The sequence below is a fragment of the Protopterus annectens genome, chromosome 12.part0 (assembly GCF_019279795.1).
Source record: "Protopterus annectens isolate FY-2018-M chromosome 12.part0, PAN1.0, whole genome shotgun sequence".
Taxonomy (NCBI): Eukaryota; Metazoa; Chordata; order Ceratodontiformes; family Protopteridae; genus Protopterus; species Protopterus annectens.
The window spans coordinates 459,832,124-459,855,243 of record NC_056746.1 but is presented as its reverse complement, the minus strand read 5'-3'; positions in this window follow the sequence as shown (position 1 = coordinate 459,855,243).

Here is a 23,120-nt window from a genome sequence, read left to right as displayed (position 1 = left end):
GCTCTGGTCAAAAAATTTGTGTCAGTACAGGGGTAGATTGGAGTGACTGATAGATCTGGCATTGGACATGGGAAAGGGTGCAAAAAGTATATCACAAAAAATAATCAAACACTATAAAGAAGAGAAACGTGACACTGGCATATTGGCATATTGCATTTATAAAAAATAATGTTAGCACCAGTGCTTTTATAACTTGCCATAAAATCATATTTATATTATTACCACTGTGACCACATACCTTCATCTAATGTATATTAATAAACAGTGTAAAGAGTTTTGCTTTCCATTTTTTTACAGTTATGTATTCATGATAAAAGAAAACTCAATTGAATAATGCATTCTGGAAAAAATTTCCAGAAGTGAAGTCTAAGTTGAAGATGAAGCCTACTTTGTGACAAAATGACAGCAGCTGGAAACTGAACGGGTCCCTATTAGATGGAGGAAAGCTCAATATCTTGAACAGCTGAAAAGTCGAACATGCCATTCTTTGATATCGCTATTGTGAGACTGCGGTACAGTGAAGATCAGAAAATTTGCCCTTTCCTCACTATAGTGCAATGTTGGAGTTGGTATATATAATTAGCGGGGGATGTGGGGGGCACAGCCCCCCACAATAATAATTTCAAAGGATGGCATTTTCTACTTTTCAGCCGTTCTGGATGTTGATCTTTCGTTCATATAATAGGGACCCAACTGAACAGGGCTCTTATGAAAAAAGACCATCAAGCCACTTACCAAACAGTATCAACAAAGAAATTAATTTTATGGAAGACCTTTTTAACACAGAAAAAGGAAAGAAAACAGAAAAAAAAAACAAATAAACAGACAATAACCCCTAACTCTGTGCAGTAAGCCTCAGGTGGCTATATAACTGAATGAATAAAAATAAATAAAAGCACAGTTTGGATGAACTAAAAGGAAACTTTACTGAGCCCCTTAAGTGAAAGATAAGTGCTTTCCTCTACTAAACTATTTTCAAGAGCTGTAAACTTCTTCCAAGAGGGAAGTGAGATTTGCATTTGAGGAAGAAAGAACTTTATTGCAAAGAGCTGCAGTCCTCTACTTGGCAGAGTTCCAGAAACCACAAAAAGAGGTTGGTCAGATATACTGTTAAGACTTAAAACTTTAGATTGTTGATAAACATGTAAGTCAATCTGGACAAGGGAGGGAGGCAGTGATCTTCTATATAATGTAGTCTAATGAAAGCATGTTGTGAGACCCTGATTAGAACTGTCCAAAGGTCAAGTACTGATTATATCAATGGACAAGACACAACATAGAGGCTTTATGCTGTCCATTTGTGTATAGTTAGTTACTCACTTACTGACTTTGTCATAGGCATGAACTGTCCCTTAAAACACAAGAAAAGCAGCCTGTGTTGCTTATAAACATAAGAAAAAACATAAAACCACTCTAGGAACATATAACTAAGAATAAATCAATTATTTAATTAATTAACTTCTTCCTCTTCTCTTTCAGCTGTTCCCGTTAGGGGTTGCCACAGTGGATCATCTGTTTCCATTTCTTCCTGTCCTCTGCATATTGCTCTGTCACACCAACCACCTGCATGTCCTCTCTCACCACATCCATAAACATTATCTTAGGCCTTCCTCTCTCTTTTCCTCTTACCTGGCAGCAGGAGTGGCCTTAGGTTAACTGGTGCCCTAGGCAAAAGGGCTCCACGATGCCCCCCACCACACCATCTGATGCCCCCATCTTGGTCTACCTACACCAAATAAATACTGGTAAAGCACCCCTACTAGAGTGGCACCCTAGGCGGCCACCTAGTTAGCCTATGCCTAAGGCCGGCTATGCCTAGCACCTCCATCCTTAACATCCTTTTCTCAATATACCCAGCATCCCTCCTCATCACATGTTCAAACCAATGCAATCTCGCCTCTCTGACTTTGTCTCCAAACTGTCCAACCTGAGCTGACCCTCAAATATACTGATTCTTAATCCTCTTCATCCTTGTCACACCCAGTGCAAATCTTAACATCTTTAACTCTGTCACTTCCAGCTCTGACTCCCGCCTTTTTGTCAATGCCACTGTCTCCAACCCATACAACATAGCTGGTCTCACTACCCTCTTGTAGATCCTTCCCTTTCACTCTTACTGGTAACCGTCTGTCACAAATCACTCCTGACACTCTTCTCCACCCATTCCACCCTGCCTGTACTCTCTTCTTCACCTATCTTCCACACTCACCATTACTCTGACCTGTTGATCCCAAGTACTTAAACTCATCCACCTTCGCCAACTCTACTCCCTGCATCCTCACCTTTCCTCTATCCTCCCTCTCATTTACACACATATATTCTGTCTTAGTCCTACTGACCTTAATTCCTCTTCTCTCTAGAGCATATCTCCACCTCTCCAGGGTCTTCTCAACCTGGTCCCTACTCTCACTACAGATCACAATGTCATCTGCAAACATCATAGTCCATGGGGCCTCCTGTCTGATCTCATCTGTCAACCTGTCCATCACCATTGCAAATAAGAAAGGGCTCAGAGCTGATCCTTGATGTAATCCCACCTCCACCTTAAACACATCTGTCACTCCCACTGCAGACTTCACCACTGCCACACTACCCTCATATATATCCTGTACCACTCTTACATACTTCTCTGCCACTCCTGACTTCCTCATACAATACCACAACTCCTCTCCAGGCACCCTATCATATGCTTTCTCCAAGTTCACAAAGACTCATTGCAACTCCTTCTGACCTTCTCTGTATTTCTCCATCAACACACTCAGAGCAAACATCGCATCTGTAGTGCTCCTTCCCGGCATGAAACCATACTGCTGATCACTAATCATCACCTCCCTTCTTAACCTAGCTTCCACCACTCTTTTCCATAACTTCAAGCTGTAACTGATCAATTTTATCCCTCTGTAGTTACTACAGCTCTGCACATCAACCTTATTCTTAAAAATAGGTACCAAAACACTTTTTCTCCACTCCTCAGGCTTCCTCTGACTTTCCAAGATTTCATTAAACAATCTGGTTAAAAACTCCACTGCCATTTCTCCTAAGCACCTCCATGCTTCCACTGATATGTCATCTGGACCAACAGCCTTTCCACTCTTTATCCTCTTCATAGCTATCCTTACTTCCTCCTTGCCAGTCCGTTGCACTTCCTGATTCACTATCCCCACATCATCCAACCTTCTCTCTCTCTCATTCTCTTCATTCATCAGCCCCTCAGAATACTCTTTCCATCTACTCAACACACTCTCCTCATTTGTGAGTACATTTCCCTCATTATCCTTTATCACCCTTACCTGCTCCACATCTTTCCCAGCTCGGTCCCTCTGTCTAGCCAATCGGTAGAGGTCCTTTTCTCCCTCTTTAGTGTCCAACCTTTCATACAACTCTCCATATGCCTTATCCTTAGCCTTCGCCACCTCTCGCTTTGCCATTCTCCTCATCTCCTTATACTCATGTCTACTTTCTTCATCTCTCTGACAATCCCACTTCTTCTTCTCCAGCATCTTCCACTGTATACTCTCCTGTACTTCCTCATTCCACCACCAGGTCTCCTTGTCCTCCTTCCTCTGTCCAGATGTCACACCAAGCACCTTTCTAGCTGTCTCCCTTACCATCTCTGCTGTAGTTACCCAGCTATTTGGTAACTCTTCACTGCCTCCCCAGTGCCTGTTTTAACTCTTCCCTGAACTCCATCTCATAGTCACCCTTTTTCAACTTCCACCATTTGATCCTTGACACTGCTCTCACATTTGTCCTCCTCTTCATGATCACCAACGTCATCCTACACACCTCCATTCTATGCTGCCTAACTACACTCTCCCCTGTCACCACTTTACAGTCTCCAGTCTCCTTCAGACTGGCCCTCCTGCATAGGATATAATTCACCTGTGTGCATCTTCCTCCACTTTTGTACATTACCCTATGCTCCTCCCTCTTCTCAAAATATGTATTCACCACAGCCATGTCCATCCTTTTCACAAAATCCACTACCATCTGACCTTCTGCATTCCTCTCCTTAAAACCATACCTGCCCATCACTTCCTCATCCCCTCTGTTCCCTTCACCAACATGCCCATTGAAATCCACTCCAATCACCAGTCTCTTACCCTTGGGTACACTCACCACCACTTCATCCAACTCACTCCAAAGTTTTTCTTTCTCATCCATCGCACACCCAACTTGCGGAGCGTATGCACTAACAACATTCATCATTACACCATCAATTTCTAGCTTCATAAACATTACTCTATCTGACACTCTTTTCACCTCCAAAACACTCTTGGCATACTGTTCCTTCGGGATAACCCCTACCCCATTTCTCCTCCCATTCACACCATGGTAGAACAATTTGAACCCACCTCCTATACACCTGGCCTTGCTCCCCTTCCATCTGGTCTCTTGCACACACAATATATCAACCTTCTTTCTCTCCATCATATCAACTAGCTCTCTCCCTATACCAGTCATACTGCCAACATTCAAAGTTCCTACCCACACTACTACACTCCTAACCTTCCTCCTCTCATTCTGCTTTCGGGCATGCTTTCCCCCTCTTCTTCTCCTTTGGCCAACAGTAGCCCAATTTCCGCCAGCACCCTGTTGGCTAACAGTACTGCTGGCGATCATTATTAACCCGGGCCTCGACTGATCCAGTATGGAAATATGTATTGTTGTCCGCATATGTTATTTGGCAGAGGTTTTACACCAGATGCCCTTCCTGACATAACTCTCCCCATTTATCCGGGCTTGGGACCGGCACGAAGAAATGCACTGGCTTGTGCATCCCCACTGGCCGGGTTATGTAATTAATTAACTAATTTATTAAATACAATTTAAAAAAATCAAATGCTGCAATAAAAGCCCTAGTGATAGTAGGCTCAAGAGCTACTAAAAACTGTTCCAAGACACAACAACATTTTTGTTGAGGAACACAAAGTGCACTGTGAAAAGACTTTTTCTTGGTTAAAATAAAAACATAATGACAGAAACATTGCCATCTCCTCTGCCATTCTGGAGTTTGGAGGAGAACTAATTATAAAATAATTGATTTTAATATAGTGAATACTGATTTTAATATAACTGATTTTAAAATGCTGAACTAATTACAAACTGATGTTAACTACCTGGAGTGATGCAAGGACACTGGTACTGAAAGAAGACAAGTAGGATGATAATTATATTTTTGTTTCTACCAGTAATTGTTATTTAAATACATTACGACTAAAGAAAACACTAAGCCTCTGTAGTCTTTCCTTTAAATGCATTCAATATTCTAATCTCCTCCTTCCCTGCCTTTCATCTGTCCTTTTCTCTGCCTGTCTCATTCCCTCTTGAAAGTTTCAGTGGATTATCTCTTTACTATCCATTCTGGCAGAACATTCAATGGTCCACAACTTTCTCACTTTAAAGTATCTTTTCAGATCTAAGAAATAGTTGTCTCCCTACAATCTGATTCCTTTGCCCCACCCCCTTTACATCATATCTCACCACTCTCCCTCTTTCTGTCTTCTGGCATCTCTGATCAAATCCTTTCTGCTCCATCTCATTCTTCCTTCCATTAACCTTTTTTCCTGCTCTCCTTCCAGTAGTCTCATGTTCCCTATTTCTGTGGTCTTCATAAGAATACAAATCACTCAAAAAGTACTCAAGGTGTGGCCTTACCAGAGCTCAGTATTGTCAAAGCAATATCTCCTTGCTTCTAGAACCTATCCCACTGAAGATATACTCCAGCATTCTGTTGAAAAGAGCAATGGTCTTTTAATTGCATTCAGAACTTTTTGTATTGCTATTTTGCCTCCCTCACAGATAATCATCAACTACTCTCAGTACCTCTCCTTGATCACTGGGTCTACCGAACCCTTTATCCTCCCCAGACTTACTCTGGTTACATTTGGGACCAGCAAGGAGATCAAGGCATTCAGGGGCAGCATCAAACTGATATTTAGGGAGTTCTCTAACTTGTGCATATACCCAGTATCACTCTGAGGGGGAGAATAAAATAGGCATCAGCACTAAACCCCTCATGTCTGCAAATGATTTATGTCAGCACAATACCCCACTCACTGTCAGGCAGCACCACACGATTGTTTCCTCAGTCTCCACCTGGAAAATTAAAACTTGTGAGTGTGCCTAATGTGTGTGTGTGTGTGTGTGTGTGTGTGTGTGTGTGTGTGTGTGTGTGTGTGTGTGTGTGTGTGTGTGTGTGTGTGTTTATGCCTCCCTCCCTCAGCCTCTACATAATGGACATGTCTAGCCTCCCTGGCTGTGCCATCCATCTCCTGAGTCCCTGCTCAGGCTGCCTGGGTCATAGTTAGGACTTTATCCCTCAATGCCACCAGTGCAGCTTCACCTTAAGAACTTTTTTCTTTTCTGCTGCTGTCAGTTCCACACTTTCCAGCTGATGACTTACACCAGGGTTGTTGTGGCTCAGGTGCAGACCTTTGCATTTGTCTGCAATGAACATCAATTGCTACATTATGGTCTGATTGGTCAGATTTTTTAAAACCTTCCTTAACTATCTATCCATCCTCTACTGCTATACCTAATTTTGTGTGCCAGTGAAGAAGTCAGTATTGTTCTCCATTCCATTACATATGTCAGAAATGAACACACTGAAGATTACTGTAACCAGGATTGAACCCTGCAATACTGCACTAGACACCTTCCTAATTCATTGCAATTGCCCTCATACCACAATTCTCTGTATCTTACCATCTACCCATCAGTAAAACAATTCCTTAGTCTTGATCTTACCCAAACCAATCCTGTGTTCCTCGCAGCTGCCTTGGCAGAACTGAGTTGGGGACATTCATGAAACCCAGGTAGACCACATCTACTGGTAGTATTATGTCAACTCTCCTCTAAACATTTGTAATAGACACAGGTTATGGGGTTTAAATGCAGCACCACTATCACCAATTATATGAAGTCTGGGGGGGGTGCATTAAATCTTACACTACTGGCACCAATTAATTACACATATCAGTAGATATTGTCTTGTAATCTACTTTGTTTAAAAACGTATGGCAAATATTCATTATTACTCAGGTTATAACCAAAACTTGACATACCAAAATAAGCTTTACACTGTATGGCTACAGAACAGAGTTGTAAAATCATTGGCTCTCTAGGATTTCAACCATCATAATCTAAGCACTGTGCAACTGAGACTTAGTCAAAACTATTTACAGACACACACACACACACACACACACACACACACACACACACACACACACACACACACACACACACACACACACACACACACACACATGCAGTGTGCTTCACAGCAGGGGCTACTAATACCTCTTCAGTGCAGCACATCTTTCCTGATATATTGGAACAGGCTGCCATAAACCAAACCAATCTGGCATGAAAGTCTCAGTTACTACATACTCTTCCAATAAACCAATCAATACATTACATTATAGAAACTTATAGCTAAGCCAATTTTCTATTCTAAAAGTGTAGATGCTAACAGTCTTACCAGTGTTGTAAAGCTATGCTTATCAACTTAATAAAGGAGGCACTATTCACAAGCTTTTGTAAATTATTAATTTAGAATACTTTACTTAACAGAAAATCAGGTAAAACATAAAACAAGCCCAATTAAATTACAGGCAAATAACTATTGCACAGAGAAAAATTAATAAGCACAATTTAAACAGATAAGTAGGAACAGAATAACTCTAACTATATATACATACTCCTAATCCTACCAATTTCCAAAAAATATGTTAGCCTAACTACCACTAAGGCAGTAAAAATATTCTCTAATTCCTTCTCTTTATCCCCTTTTTCATCTGCATCACCTACTTTCTTCTTTCACTTTATTGTGTCACACAACTGCCTGCACTCCTCTTACAAACTCTGCCCATCTCCTCTTGCTCTCTGCATTTCTCCCTCAACATTTGTCACCCCATTTTGTTGGAATCCACCACATTCTATGTCTCCCACTCTATTCAACTTATTCATCAGAAAGGAAAGGTGGCATGGATTCCATACTGGGAAAGAGACAAGACAGATAGTCCAGCAACTCTCCACCACCTCCTCCAATTCCTCAACTCACTACCTAGCTCCTTCTTTTCTTCTTCCTCCCATCTTTTTCCAGGTTCACTATTTAAAGTTTCTATTCTAATCAATATTGTCTTTCTAGAACATATCCCCCTTCTAACCTCATTCTTCCCCACCCATTTCTGTACATGCAATTTCTTTTTCTGTGGAGTTTTGCTTACTGTCCTCCTCTTTATCAGCCTTAACTAGATCTCTTAGTATGATTCATATCCTCATGTATTGCCCCCAATCTCAGTTATCTTTTTCCTCTTTAACCTTCTGAAATACCTTTATTTTTATCCCCCTGCACTTTGAGATTTCACATACTTTGCTCACACTCTGATACCAGCTGCTTCTTTCTGTCTCTTAATATCTTGCCTGATATTCCACTCAGTAAATCTTATTTATCCATATCCACCTCCCCAGTGATACCCATATCATAGTGCATATTTTTCTCAGTCCTTACTTTATTTCCTTCTCCAGCTCTTACAGATGGCTTAGCTCTCCCTCTTATTTCCCTTCAATTCTACCCTTAGTTTCTGTTCCATTACATTCCAGCCCAATTATCTCTCCTCCTCAGCCATTGCTGAACACAAAAGGTCATCATAGAGGCTACAAAATGCAATCCCCTCCTTTATTCCTTGTGCCTGTTCCCTATTAGAACTGTCATGACTTTTTGGTCTCAGTTGCTGTTCCTATCACTCCATTTTCTTCATCACTTCTGATGTCAGAATTGATTCCTTTCAGCCAAGCAATACCTTTCAAACTCCTGCAGGATAAATGCAAAGACCTCCTCAGGGAATTACATCATTATGTGGAATCCTGTCCACCAGAACAAGATGACTGCCAGAAACTGCAGTCCAGACTGGATCTACCCACCATCATCATCACCTTCTCTCACCCTACAAAATGCCATCATTCTCTTGTGAAATTCATATGAATAATTGTGAAATCATCTGTATTATTATCATCAGCTGTTGCCACTTGCTTGTTTTTAGTAGATTTTACATCCATTTTAGCAGGTATTTACATGCAGCCTGTAAAGCCCATATCTAACTTGAAATCCTCAAGTACCTCTGAATCCACTCAAGCTGTATCCCCAACTTTGATGAAATTTGCAGGTAGTTTTGAAATCCAGACCTTGAAGAAGTTTTTCAATCTCTTGTCAAATATTTCTTTGGGAATCGCACAATTCACATATTCATACTTCTTTAGTTTAATTTCACTTTGGTCTGATTTCTACTACACTTCACCATCTTGATTTCTAATGCTTGCATTCTGTCTAAATGGTTTAACAGTAAATCCTTTATATCTGTCAGTCTCTGTTTACACTTCATTATTTCTGCCTTAATTTGTTTAATTTAATTTTGCTGACTTCTACCACTTGAGGTCTCTTGTATTTTGAACTTTCTCAGATAGTATCTTTGTCATTTTCTCAAAGTTGTGCTTTAAAGATCCTAGTATTTAACCCATGTGGACATTCATCTGACTGAGTCCTTTATTCTTCATTTTTTTACATTTTACAGGAGATTGTCAAACTAAATATGTATTCATTTGTCTGGTTGAGTAAGAGCTCTCAGATTATCTGGATTAACTTTCATATTCTGGAAACCTTGTCCATGTTCTATACCTTGAATGCTGATCGGATAAACAAAAATAAAACAAAGACATTTGTAGTGCAGAATGTTATCCCTTCTGTACTTCACACTTTCTGTAATTGAATCCTTACAGGATAGCTTACCAGGGCTACTACAAGAGCATGTGTGTTTGTGTGTGTGTGCATGTATGCATGTGTGTGTGCATGCGTATGTGTGCATGTGTGTGTGCATGCGTATGTGTGCATGTGTGCACGCACGCGTGTGTGTGTGTGTGTGTGTGTGTGTGTGCGTGCGTGTGTGTGTGTGTATATGTGTGTGTGTGTGTGTGTGCGTGTGTGCGCGTGTGTGTGTGTGTGTGTGCGTGCATGCGTGTGTGTGTGTGTATGTGTGTGTGTGTGTGTGTGTGTGTGTGTGTGTGTGTGTGTGTGTGTGTGTGTGTGTGTGTGTGTGTGTGTGTGTGTGTGTGTGTGTGTGTGTGTGTGTGTGTGTGTGTGTTTGAAATATTTTTATATAGACAAGCTGCAGGCTTATTAGGGTAAAAGGGGGGGTTAAGTCTAAGCAACAATAAGAGATTTGCAAAAGGCTAGCTCTGAGGTGGACACAAATAACATGACAAATTCAAACAGCAGCTCAGGTGCTGGAAGAAACAGGTAGCAAAGGCTGGGGATGAACTGAGCACATCAGCTGGTCTGGGAGACAGGAAAGTGCAGCTTTGTAAATAAACTTATCATAACAGTAGATGTTCGAATGATCACTGCTTCAGTAGCCTTAGCTATATGGGTAGATTACCTTAGCTAACTACATTTGGGTGGTGGAAGGAAAAGTGTCCAGAAGCACCTGGAAAGGTTCCTTGCAAAGCCTGATCTAGACCCAGAGAAGGAATCAGGCTTATACTGCTTTGTGAAAGTATGCATATAGGACCAAAGTAGCAGTTTCTTGAATACTTCTAAAATCCAACCCTTTCCAAAAAGCCACAAATTATGCCAAGGCTCTGGTAAAGTGAGTCTTGACCCTATCTGGAATACACTTGTTATGGTGAGCATATCAAAAGGTAATAACTTTAGACAACCATTTGGAAACAGTCTCATTTGACACAGGTTGCCCCTTCTTATTACATTCACTAGAAATGAACGATTGATCCAAAGATATGAAATATTTAGTTCTGTTAAGATAGTACCTGAGTTGTCTGTGAACATGCAAGGTATGGAGTATCCTCTTTCCCTCATTTTTGAATTTTGGAAAGAAAATGGGGAGATGGATAGTTGGTTTAAAGTAAACTTGAATACGAGTTTAGGCATAAAAGGATTCATTTTCAAAGAAATGCTCTCTTTGTGGAAAATTAGATAGGGCTGACTTACCATAAGCGCCTACAAATCATATACCCTTGTTGCAGAGGTCAGAGCAATCTTTAAAATTGTTTTCCATGTTAAGAACCTCAAGTCAGCCAGGTTACCTGGTTCAAATGGAGCATGTGTTAGCCTGTCTAACACAAAATTAAGATTTTAAGGAGGAGCCATCAGTTTTCTTGGAGGCCTCTTATGCAAAACCCAAAAATACTTTAACATGAGAATGCAGTGAAAGAGGAGGATCCATGAACAGACATGCTGAAATAGCCGATAAATAAACCTTGATAGAGGAGTAAGAAAGGCCATAGGATAGTAACTCACACAAATATTGTAAAACCAAAGAACATCTTGCCCTAAATGCGTGCTGGTTATGTTGTTGGCACCAACTAGAAAACCTTTCCATTTGTTAATATATGATTATCTACTAGCGGGCTTTCTTGCCTCCATCAGTACCTGCTGAAAGTCCTCAGAAACAGGTGCCTTAAGGGAATTAAAACACTATCATCCTGGCAGTCAATTGAAATTGATTGGTGTGGGGTGTATCAAACATTCCCTGTTCTTGTGTGAGTAGATCCAGTCTGTGAGGAAGTCTGTGGTAACTGCCCCAGGTCATTCCAAAAGAAAGGATAACTATTGTTGCCTAGGCAAGAAGGGAGTCAGCATGATGATCTCTGGAGATGCATTCTAAATCTTCAGAAGTACCCCGGATATTAGTGTAAAGGGTGGAAAAGCATACATGAACATTTGTGTCCAAAGAAAAGAAAATGCATCTGTCTTCAAAGCATTTTTGCATGGAGTTGAGTTGTGGAGCAGAATGCTGCCAGATGAATGTTCAGAGAAGATGCAAAGAGGTCTATTTGAGGAACTCTCCCCCAGATGGATCAAATTAGTGTCCTTCTCAGTTTGTCTGCCACAAATGTTTGCTCTGACAGAATGTTGGATGCCTGTAGCATGATATTGTGCTGTGACATGGCTTGTCTGCAGATGGGGTAAGACCTGGTTCCCCCTACCATGTGACTGTAATATTATCTGTAACAACCTGAAGAGCTCCCAGAAACCAAAAATGACTCTGAGTTGAGTGCCTTGATGAGGGCAAGCACCTCTTTTATATTTAAGTGATTGCATCTGTCCTTTGTGTCCCAAACACCTTGCGCTTTTATTCTTCCTGACTGATCCCCAAGTGCCTTTGGTGCCTTTGGTGACTGACTACTTTGGAACAGGGAGGGAGAAGGGGAGACCAGGATTTAAGGATATTTGCTGTCTTCTCCAAGTGATTTCTCTTCTGACAAACTCCAGCACTGGGGTTTGAAAAGACTAAGGATGTTGCTGCTGGGACTAAAGAGGGTTCTGATATCACTGTACCTTTCCTATGTGGGTCTTGCCAGGGAAATCATGAAAATCACAGATGCCATAAGACCCAAAATCCTGAGGTGAATAAATCTTAAAAATACATCTAGATATAGATCTATTTTTTTCCTGTGGAAGAAAAGCTCTTTGAACTGTGGTGTCAAGCTCACATCTCAGAATCACAATCCTGTAATAAGAAGCCAATAAAGACTTTTGAATGTCCTCTTGGAATTCCAGCTTGTGTAAGAGATCTCTCACCCAAAAGGGAGATTGCTGGCACTTTGAAAAAGACTCTGCAAATATAAGCAAGTCATCTAAATATAGAAAAATGTGGATACCCTGTAGCCTGGAATCAGCTATAACTGGAGCTAGACTCTTTGTCAACACTCTTGGTGCAGTGAATAGTCCAAAGCATAAGGCAGAGAACTGATAATGTGACCAGACACACAGAACCTTATGAAACTCTTTAACGTCTGGGTGAAGAGGTATGTAATGATAAGCAACTTTTAAATCTGATGTTACAAGAAAACATGAATGAGCAAGAAGAGGTAACAGATTGTGAAGTGACATCATGTTGAATGTGGGCACTGTCACAAACAGGTTCAGGAAAGAAAGATTCCAAACTGGTCTCAATGTACTTTCTTTCTTTGTCTATTTCATGACTGCTTATGTCATTTGTAAATATCTCATCTGTAATATGTCTTCTTTGTTATTACTTGTCTGTCTACCTTGGTAATATGCCTTCTTTGTTATTACTTATCAGTTTACCTTGGAGCTTTTCTCCCCGGGCCTCCACTGAAAATGGACATTAATCCAGTTGGACTATCCCGGTCAACAGATGTAAAATAAAAATAAATAAATAAATAAAACACACTTGAATAAAACACCTTTCCCACCTGGGAAGGGGGAAACTGGTTCTATCACTCCCTGGGACAGGTAGAAACAAAAGAGTCTGGTCTGGAGGATGAGGGTTTACTCCCAGAAGAGGGGAGGTCCTTCCCAAAGCCATCTGTAACCTTGAGAAATGATCTTCATAACCCATTTGTCTGAAACTATTTGTTGCCAAACAGAAAAGTAGAGATTCAGACTTCCTGAAAGAAAATAAGGGGCTGTCATGGTGGGAGTGGGGAAACAAAGTCTCTTAAAATAGTAATTCTGACTTACTGAACTGTCCTTGGTTTTTGGAGTTTCGAGAATTCTTCTTGGCCACCCCCTTGCCATTTCTTCTTAAACATCTGTTTGCCCTTCATCCTCTTGTCCAGATTCAGAATTTCGAACCTCTTCAAGAAAGGAGGTAGCCCTCTTTCTTGTACCAGAAAGTACTGTATAAGAAAAAATAAATAGCCTGAATTAAACCTTGAGACAGACCTAATAAACTATTCCTGTGTAAAGAAATTTAAGGAGGAATAGACACATGCTTAATTTTCTGGTTCTTTTTGACAGGAAAAATGAGACCAACAGTGTTATTAATGGCAGCAGTAACTGCCCCAGGGATGGGCACAACATTCTAATAAAAGAGGGAAGCCTTCCCTGTTCACTCTCCCAGGATAGACAAGACTCTCCCTTACCCACTGAGGGGGGGGGGGGGGGGGCAACTGCTGCTAAAGATGTTTTTAACCCCACATCCATAGTAGCTGCAGGTGTCACACCAGTGGGATTCGGGGTAAAAGGTGAGTGGTCTGAGGAACAACTAATGGCCACAGCTAAGTCACCCATCTGTGACTGAGGCAAATTGCTAACCTGATGTAAGGGGAAAGAATGCTTAACTTTATTCTTGTGTGTGTGTGTGTGTTTCTGGAAGAAGGACCAACAATGGGACAGACATCCATGGTTCCATGGTCAAGCTGAAAATGGTGCTTCTTTCATGGGAAAACACATTGCAAATGCCTGTAAAAACTAAAAGTCTTTAAAAGTCACTTTTCTCACAGACAAATACAGTAAAAGAATACTTTAAAACACTTAGCCCGCCCCACAAAGTAAAGTAAACAGAATTTTTCCATAGAAAAAATAGTTTTTATTTACTTTAAACAACTTTTAAACTGACAAGAAGAACACTCCCATTTAAAAGTACAATACAGCCTCATGACAGTCCATTAAAACACAAACTCCTAGCTTTAAAATAACTTTCCCAAAGAGAAAAGTATTAATAATAAACAAAAATATTAAACAGAAGTTTTTTTTTTCAAAAGGGCATCTGCCCAGCAAAGGAACAGCACAAGCTGACAGTTGATCCTCAAAAGCCTCAGAGGAGGCTACTCTTCAGTAGCAGGAAAGCTCTGAAGGGCTTGACACCCAAACTTGTCTTTTAGTCAGCTCAGCTCATGCTGTCAAACAGTTTGGGTGCACGGAAGGTGCCCTGAAGCTTTGGAAGATGGATTGTTATTATATCCTTGGCAGAATATAACCCATATAGCTAAGGCTACTGCAGCAGTGATCAACATGAACATTGGTGGTTTTCCAGTTAGCCGATTGCTCCAAGTAAGTCAAGGCTGGCAGTTCTCAAAGGTCATAGACTGAGGAGATGTGGACTTGATTCTACAAATGCAGTAATGGTAGCCCTTGCAGAAGTGTGTGCAGGAGCATGTTGGGGGCAGGGAGTAGGAGGCACCTTCAGTGGCAGAGTTGCTAATATAGGCCACCAGGGATGCAGGGCTAGAGACATAAAGAGAAACAGAAATATCCCTGATGGCTGTACAAATGATGACTTCAGCAATCAACTGTAGCCTCTCAAGGAGCAGCTCCTGCCCTACAATGGATGAATGAATGAGTTAATAGATCAAAAGAAAGGCTGACAGTTTACAGGCAGTAGGGAACCCCCTTACAAAAAAATAAGGCATACGCAATAGCTGCCTTTTAAGAATGTTCCATGCACTTTAAGTTGTGAATTTCCTGGGATCTCAGTCCTGAGATGCCAAGAAAGACATTAGATATGAAAGATGGCAGTGTTTAAATGCATCCCACCAGATATCTGAAGTCTCTTCATTGCACTAATAGTAGATTTAGTTGCAGGTGAAAGGCAGTTTACAGCAGGCATCTATGAGGAAATTGGCAATGTTCCTAGTTCATCATGCTGTCCACCTGCTGTGGACACCCTAAGCAATGAATTAAAAGTAGTGTTGCAAGAATATGCCTCCTTCATACACACACGCACACGTGCACTTACACACATACATACACACTCACACACACAAGAGCATTCAATGTTACTACTCCAACACAGTCTATTATTTTGTAGGAATGCTGATCTACTGACTCAGGGAGAGTTTTAAAAGTATGATTTTTTAAATTGATATGAAACCTGCCTGTTTTGTGACTATTACCTTATGCAAACTTTCCACAACAATTACAGTAGAAATCTTAGCAAACACTTATTTTCAGAAATTGCAGTACAGTTTCAAAATGTACACTTTCTTATGATAAAATGTCAAAATATACAACATTTTTTATGTTACTCAATAAAATATCTAGAAATACTAAGCTAACTGTAGATGGGAGTAAGAATTGCTTCTGCTTAAATATTTAAAATATTTCATATTCATCAGAAACACTACACTTCTGAAGCCCACCAATAAACCTGTTGGGAGCAAGGACAAATCACTGTTTGAATATCACGGGATTGTGTAAAATAGAATCCTCCACAGTTAACTTATTAAAATCCACTTAGTTGAGACTAATAGACCAAATAAGCCAGCTTTCAAATTAATTATAAATTGCCTCAAGAATTGTGGTTGGGTAGTTAGCTAGTTAAAATATCAGAGAGGAGATGCTGCAGCTAGATGTATGAGGATGTAGAGAGCTTTACCTATAATGATTTTTTCCATTTTTGTATGTTATGTTTTCCAATTAACCTGGATATCTGCCTTTTTTTAAACGAGAAACATCTTTATTGAATTATCACATATTATAACATAGGCAATCATACATTTATATAAATGAAAACAAACCATATTGACATATTTCAGTTGCAAAGTTTACACATTACATATAATCTACTATAAAGTCATTGTCATTTGAACATTACATAGCTCATTCAACTCTTCTCTTAAACCTCATTACCTCTCCAAAACATTATTTTGCATGTATTGTTCCCAGAATTCCAATTTTTTCTATGCAATTTGCTCCTACCCTTTTCTAAAGATCTCACTTCCAGTTTGTTTACCTCTGTTACTTTATTCACTGCTTCTAGTACAGTTGGTTTAGATTTTGATTTCAATTTTCTAGTAATTTCTTTTTTGGCAGCCACCAGAATTAAAACCAACAAGGTGTTACTATGTCTAGGCAATTCCAATTCTGTATCACAGCTCAAAAAGAAAAACATTTCCTTAGTTACACCCATTTGCTCACCCAGTATTTCTGACAGAGTAGTCTGCAGGGAATTTTAAAGTCTGCCAACTCATTACACTCCCAAAACATGTGTTCCCAATTATCTCTTCCTTCTCCATCCCACTTCCAACATTTGCAAGCTACCTGAGGAAAAATTATTTGGAGTCTGCTTGGGGTATAAAAATACCTATGCAAATGCTTCCAAGCAAAAATCATAAATCTCCTAGACTTTGTTGCATATTTGGGAGACATATATATATATATATATATATCCCCATTGTTTCTTTGTGAATTGCTTATCCAGTATTTCTTCCCAATCCTTTCTAACCTCCTCTGATTGATTCCTATAGTTAACATGCAATATTTTATATGCCCTACTAATTATCCCTTTTTAACAGCAACGTCTGTTTTAGATTCATCTAAAAACTCTACCAGTGCTGGTCTTTCACTTAGGATCCCCTGTTCCTTTTTTATTGTCTATACTCTGATATCAATCTATGAAAGGGAAGGCAATTTCTAGCCTGCAGTCTAAATGTATTCTTGGCCTCTTCCCATTCTGTTACTTTTCTCTCTCTAATTAGTTTCTCCCAGTACCTTGGTTTCTTTGCCAGTTTTCTCCAGTAAATTCTAGCCTCTCCTTATTCTCTGTACTCCTAGTTGCAGTCATCTCTATTGGCAGACTCTCCTTTCCCCATTCCCATGTTGGCTTAGTTCTTAGAATATTTTCTGCTACTTTATGAATATAATATTCCGTATGGTTATTGTTATCCTCCTTAAGAATCTGCATCTAAAAATCCCAGTCTCTCTTACTTGATTATCTTTTTGAATACCTAACTAATCAACCTAACAAACATTTGGACATTTTTCTAGAGGTTGTCACCCAAGACCTCCAATAAAAAGAGGCATTTTCCTTGCCCATTCAGACTATCCCAGTAAACAAATGCAATAAATAAATAAATAAGAATTAATGTCATGGCTGGCCCATTCAGTCTCTTTCTCCCAGCCAAGACTTTAATTAATTCATCAATTAAGTAGTAACCTATATCCATGTGAAATACATAGCAATACAGATGTATTAATCACATGTATTTTATTTGTATTTTTATTTTATTTTCTAATTAGGTAAAGCCAATAAGCACACATGGCTCTGTTTAGGGTCTGGTTATGTGACTTGCTCCAAGTCAGAGAGGGGGCAAACAGAGACTAATAGAATCAAACCCAGCGCTACAAGACAAACTTCATTGCCTTAGTCTCTCTCTCTGCAAAACTGATACACCATGGATCACATCTCAAGTTTTCCCCATTATCCATATTTAAACTAATAAAACTACATAACATTTAGTTAGATTAATTCTATAATTTTATTTTATTTTTAAGTGCTTTTTATTGACTGAACTCTTAACCTTTCTCTGACCAGTCAGGAGAGCCTTACCTTAGGTATTGTTGCAAGGGCACTCACCATAATAGTAAATCCTCAAATCATATAGATACATGGGAGTGCATAGTGTATATTCCATGGATACTATGAGTATTGGTAACCCACAAAACAAACCACTATCTTTAAGAGAAAACTCAGTGAGCCCTGCCTGAATAGTGATATTCTATTTAAGGAGCACAATGTTAATGAGGTTTTACTTTGATGAAGTCTTTAATATTGTAAGATGAAAGCGCTTAGTAAGTGTGGTATATTAAATCTTTAGCTCTGAACTCGTTCGGTTGTCTTTTGTTTTACTTTGAGTATCGTCTTGTCAATCTCGCAGCTCCACTGGCCAGATACCAAAAGAGTCAGCCCCTCCTACTTCAAGTGCATCCCCTCCCACTCCTAGAATTCACTGACATAGTTTTTAAATTCACAGAGGAATATATTTCACTTCATCAACTCTTACTGCTGTGAAGAACAAAAAAAAAAAACAAAGAAGAACAACAACCACAAACAATTCTTGTAGCTGGGCCACAAAAGAAATCTTTTGGAATAGAATTCAATCAGGGGAACTCTAAAATCATAGTATCTAACTGAAAATATGAATATATCAATTCTGAACAATAAGAATGAACAGAAAAGAAGAAAGAAGATAATCTACAGCATGTTTTACAAATAATATATATCTATCTCTAGCTGTCTCTCTCTCTCTCTCTCTCTCTCTCTCTCTATATATATATATATATATATGCATACAGAAATATATAGTATATCTGTAGATGGAAAGAAGCACTATACCAACATATACTACAAAAAAACTATATCTTTGTATAGAGAAAGCCCAATATACTAGAGGTGGAGGAGAAGCGTATAGACTGGAAGGTATCTGTATTATCACAGTATATAACATTATGGTGACTGCCTTATGTAAATGGATATGCTTTTCATCATGAATGCCTACAATTGTGCATTCCTTACGTTAGGCAGGAGACCATGAGGTATACCAGCTACTAAATCAACCCAAGAAGGGAGGATGACACTAATGAAATAAACCTCATAGTATGTGTCTGAGGCAAAACCTGCTCTAGCTGTGGACCAAAAAATCAATTTGCAATTCTTTGTGAATATGTGAGATGAACATTTGTCACTACTTTACAGATATCTTGAGCTGACTCATTCCTGAAAAAGGCAATGATACTGCTATTGCCCTAGTATAGCCCGAGTAAGGCCTAAGCAATCCATTTAAAGCTGTATTCTGTCATAACAAAAGGCAATGCAGCCTCTTAGCTATATGGAAAGGCTTTAGAGATTAGTCTATGTTGCACTGCTTTCATAAAAGGGAAAAAAAATTTATCAGTGGTTCAGTCCTGTGGCATAGAGGGACATATCCCTGACTATGGCACACGCAACCTCTGTTTGACTAGCAGCACTGCTGCTGGGGGGTACGGGGCATAAGGGTGAAAGTTAGTGGCTGACACCAGCCTAAACATCCTGGGGGCCACTGGTGACATTGGCCTATTGCACTGATGGCAACTATAGAACTGCAGATGTACTGCCTGCAGCAATGGGCTGAGTGAAGCTTGTGCTGCAAAGGAAGTGAAGTTTATTTTAAGGGGTCAGCGTGCGCAGTATTGCTCATGTGCTTCCTGCAAAGCTTGCAATGCAGCCAGAGGGAGCAAAGCTAAGTAGAAAGCCCACTTGAATCATGGACTGGCCTGCTCCCTATGGCCCTGGTCTCACCTGATATGGAGGATTGGAGGTGGTGCACCCATCCTGTGTAATGAATGCACCAAAAGTTTTTGACCTTGTATTATGATAAACCTGGCTTTTGTGATGATGGGAGTGTGCTGATGAGCCTCTTGGGCAGGAAATGAACAGGTAATAGGACTCGCACTTTCTAGGGGATGAGCCTGGTATATTCTTCTGAGGTAATTATTGGTGAACCCCCCCCCCCCATTGTTTTCATTTCACATGATGATGAATGGATGGATCAGTTGGGTGAAGGTGGAAAAACCATTGGTTGAATCAAGTGGACCATGGAAGAAGAAAAAGTTGATCTGCCTGTCTGATGTCTATTAACATTTGTTTGTAAAATCTAAGCTGCCAGTTAACATTTGTTGGTAAAATCTAAACTGCCCACAGGCATCCCAGTATGTGAAGAGTTATCTCTGCTTTATTCTGTTGTTTTGGAGAGAATACTAGTTGCTGAATAGCTTGTTTTAGGGAAATGTTGCAATCCTCTTTTGACACGAAATAATGATTTGTTCTCAAAGAACTTTCCTCTCCTTATGGGAAAAAATCATACAGTCAGAGTCCGGATCAAGTGAAGGCCTGACTGAAAAGGCTTGCAAGATGTGCTGTTACTCTTCAGTACTAAAAAAAAAGAGTTAATCTGAAATATGCTGGTGCTCTTGAATCTGAACAACCTGTAGTCCAAAACACTCCATAATAATAAAAAATGACACATTCCATGAATGTGGGTGGCAGCTTTCATTTCTGGCCAGTATGACTGGATGATTGATGGGGCAATACCCACATGCAAGGAATCTATTGGTCACTGGTATTAGTAATGAAGAGGATCAGCCAGGAAGCATGGGAGGTTTGCTGTAGAAAGAAAGAGCCAATGCAGTGGCAATTTAGCAATGTATTCTTAGGGACAAAAGGTTTCCTCCCTTACGACCCGCTACTTAGTATATGGCATACAGTAACAACATGGTCACACAGAGTCCTGCAGATTCTGTCCACTCATCCTTCTACACGTTGATGTGTCCCAGATAAATCTTGTGTCCTTAGTCTCCACTATGACATCTTATTTCTTGGTTCCCTTCATAGGATCATAGGATCATAGGAGGTTACTAGGTTAATGGCCCTAAGGCCCTTACAAGTCTAGCCAAGAGTTTATCCCCCAAAAAAGAAACCTCAGTCAGCACCCATCACCCTGTCAGTCAGGGACACAGGTAGACCCCTTGGGACAAATTTGTGATTTCCCATCCACTCATCAAGGTTGTGCTTGAAGAGGATCAGCAAGGTACTCTGTTTGATGTGTATGGGAAAAATATTCCAGAGACAGGGCAGCCTCTCTCCTCTTAAAAACGAATAGCACATTAGTATCTTGTTCCCTCCCCTCTGCTAACATAGATTCTCTAATGAGATCAGGTTACAAATGATAAACACATTTTTTATTTTATTTTATTTTATTTATTTATTTATCTATTTGCTGACCAGGTAAGCCCATTGGACAATTGTCTCTTTTTAGGGATGGCCCAAGAGCACTGTCTGGTTAAGTGACTTGCTCAGAATCACAGAGAAGGTCAGTGAAGGGGGAATAAATCAAACAGTGTACCCTGAGAACAGGACGATTCACATTAACAGCTCAGAAGTTTAGTCGTCTGTGCTAACTGCAAGGCAGTTGACTTGTCTTTCCATCAGTGATTCAGACGGGTAAAATATCTAATACAGAAATGTTGAGTTTCATGTATTACTCTGTCTGCCAGACATTAAACATGAAACCAGAGTTTTAAAACATAATAGTTGCTTAATCTCATTTTCTAAACTGCAAGAGATGCACATATGTTAGACATTTGTTTGCTTTTGTTTAGCAGCCTTGAATACAGCTTATAGGTACACTTTCACATTACCTCACTTCAAACATCCTTGGAAAAGATTTAGTAAACACATACAAAGCTAAGCGCTTGCAAGACTCAGATAAGCTATGCAGAGTCTGCCAAACAGAATAACTTGTCTTCTGAAACTTGCAGCCTCCACCCCTAGTATTAGTAGTATAGAGTATAGCTATTATAAATAGCACCTCAAGGCATGTTGTTCATAGTTCAGTATGGCAAACTAGCAACCATACCTCTCAACTATGCTTGATTTCCCATAATGCCCCTTTTTTTCCTGATATTTTTGGTCTGTTCTTTGTAAAACTGGTGGGCTTCCGGCAAATCAATGAGGATGGCAATCACTAAATAATGACAAATATTTGAGTTTCAGACTTCAAATCCTTCAGGAAATGCAAAGTAATGCAACATCTGTTATTCTACCAACATTCTAAATAAATAATAATATTTAAAAACAGTCCCTGATTTTGGGTCTTTGTTCCATAATTATTTTTGGCTTTGTCCCTATTTCTTACTCTAAGAGGTTTAGAGGTATGCTTGTAGCTAAGTCAGCTTGAGGTACAAGCGGAAATAACTGTTAATGCAATCTTGAAGCAAATGAATTTTCACCGTGTTCACTTATTTTTTGTTCATTTGTTTGATTGTTGCAAGTCCTCTGAAGGTTTTTAGCAATGAAACGAACAGTCCCATTTTCATTACTGAGCTACGAAGCATAAAGATGTAACTAGTAGAGACGGCAAAGCTGTGTCTATTGGAAGGAACGCACAGACTTCACAGCGGGACATACAAGTATTACACACAGCAGCTCTTAATTCCAGCAAGCAAAGCACAGATTCAAAGGGTGTGGAAATCATACAATGCTGACATGAAAAGAGTAATGATTAATATCTATAAAGCAGAAACTACGTTCCAGAAACCAGGAAGTCTATAATATGCTGAATACTCCATTTGCCTACTGTATGACTTTAAGCAAATCATTTACTCAGGCAGTACTTCCAAGTTGATTCTGAAAAAGGCCCATGAGGGGCAGTGCTCTACCCCAGGTCTTCTTCTTCTTCTTTCGTCTTTTCCCGGTTAGGGGTCCGCTCATGATTGATAGTGGAGTTTTACTGTGTTGAGTTGCCAGCCTGGCGCCCAACCTTCCACAGAAGGCGCACACATGCACACACACACACACACACACACACACACACACACACACACACACACACACACACACACACACCTAAGGCCAATTTAGAGTGTCCAATCCACCTACTGCATGTCTTTGGGATGTGGGAGGAAACCGGAGCACCTGGAGGAAACCCACGTGACCACAGGGAGGACATGCAGATTCCACACAGAAGGCACCCCAGCCGAGAATCGAACTAGAGAACCTCTTGCTGTGAGGCGGCAACGCTAACTGCTGCCCCAC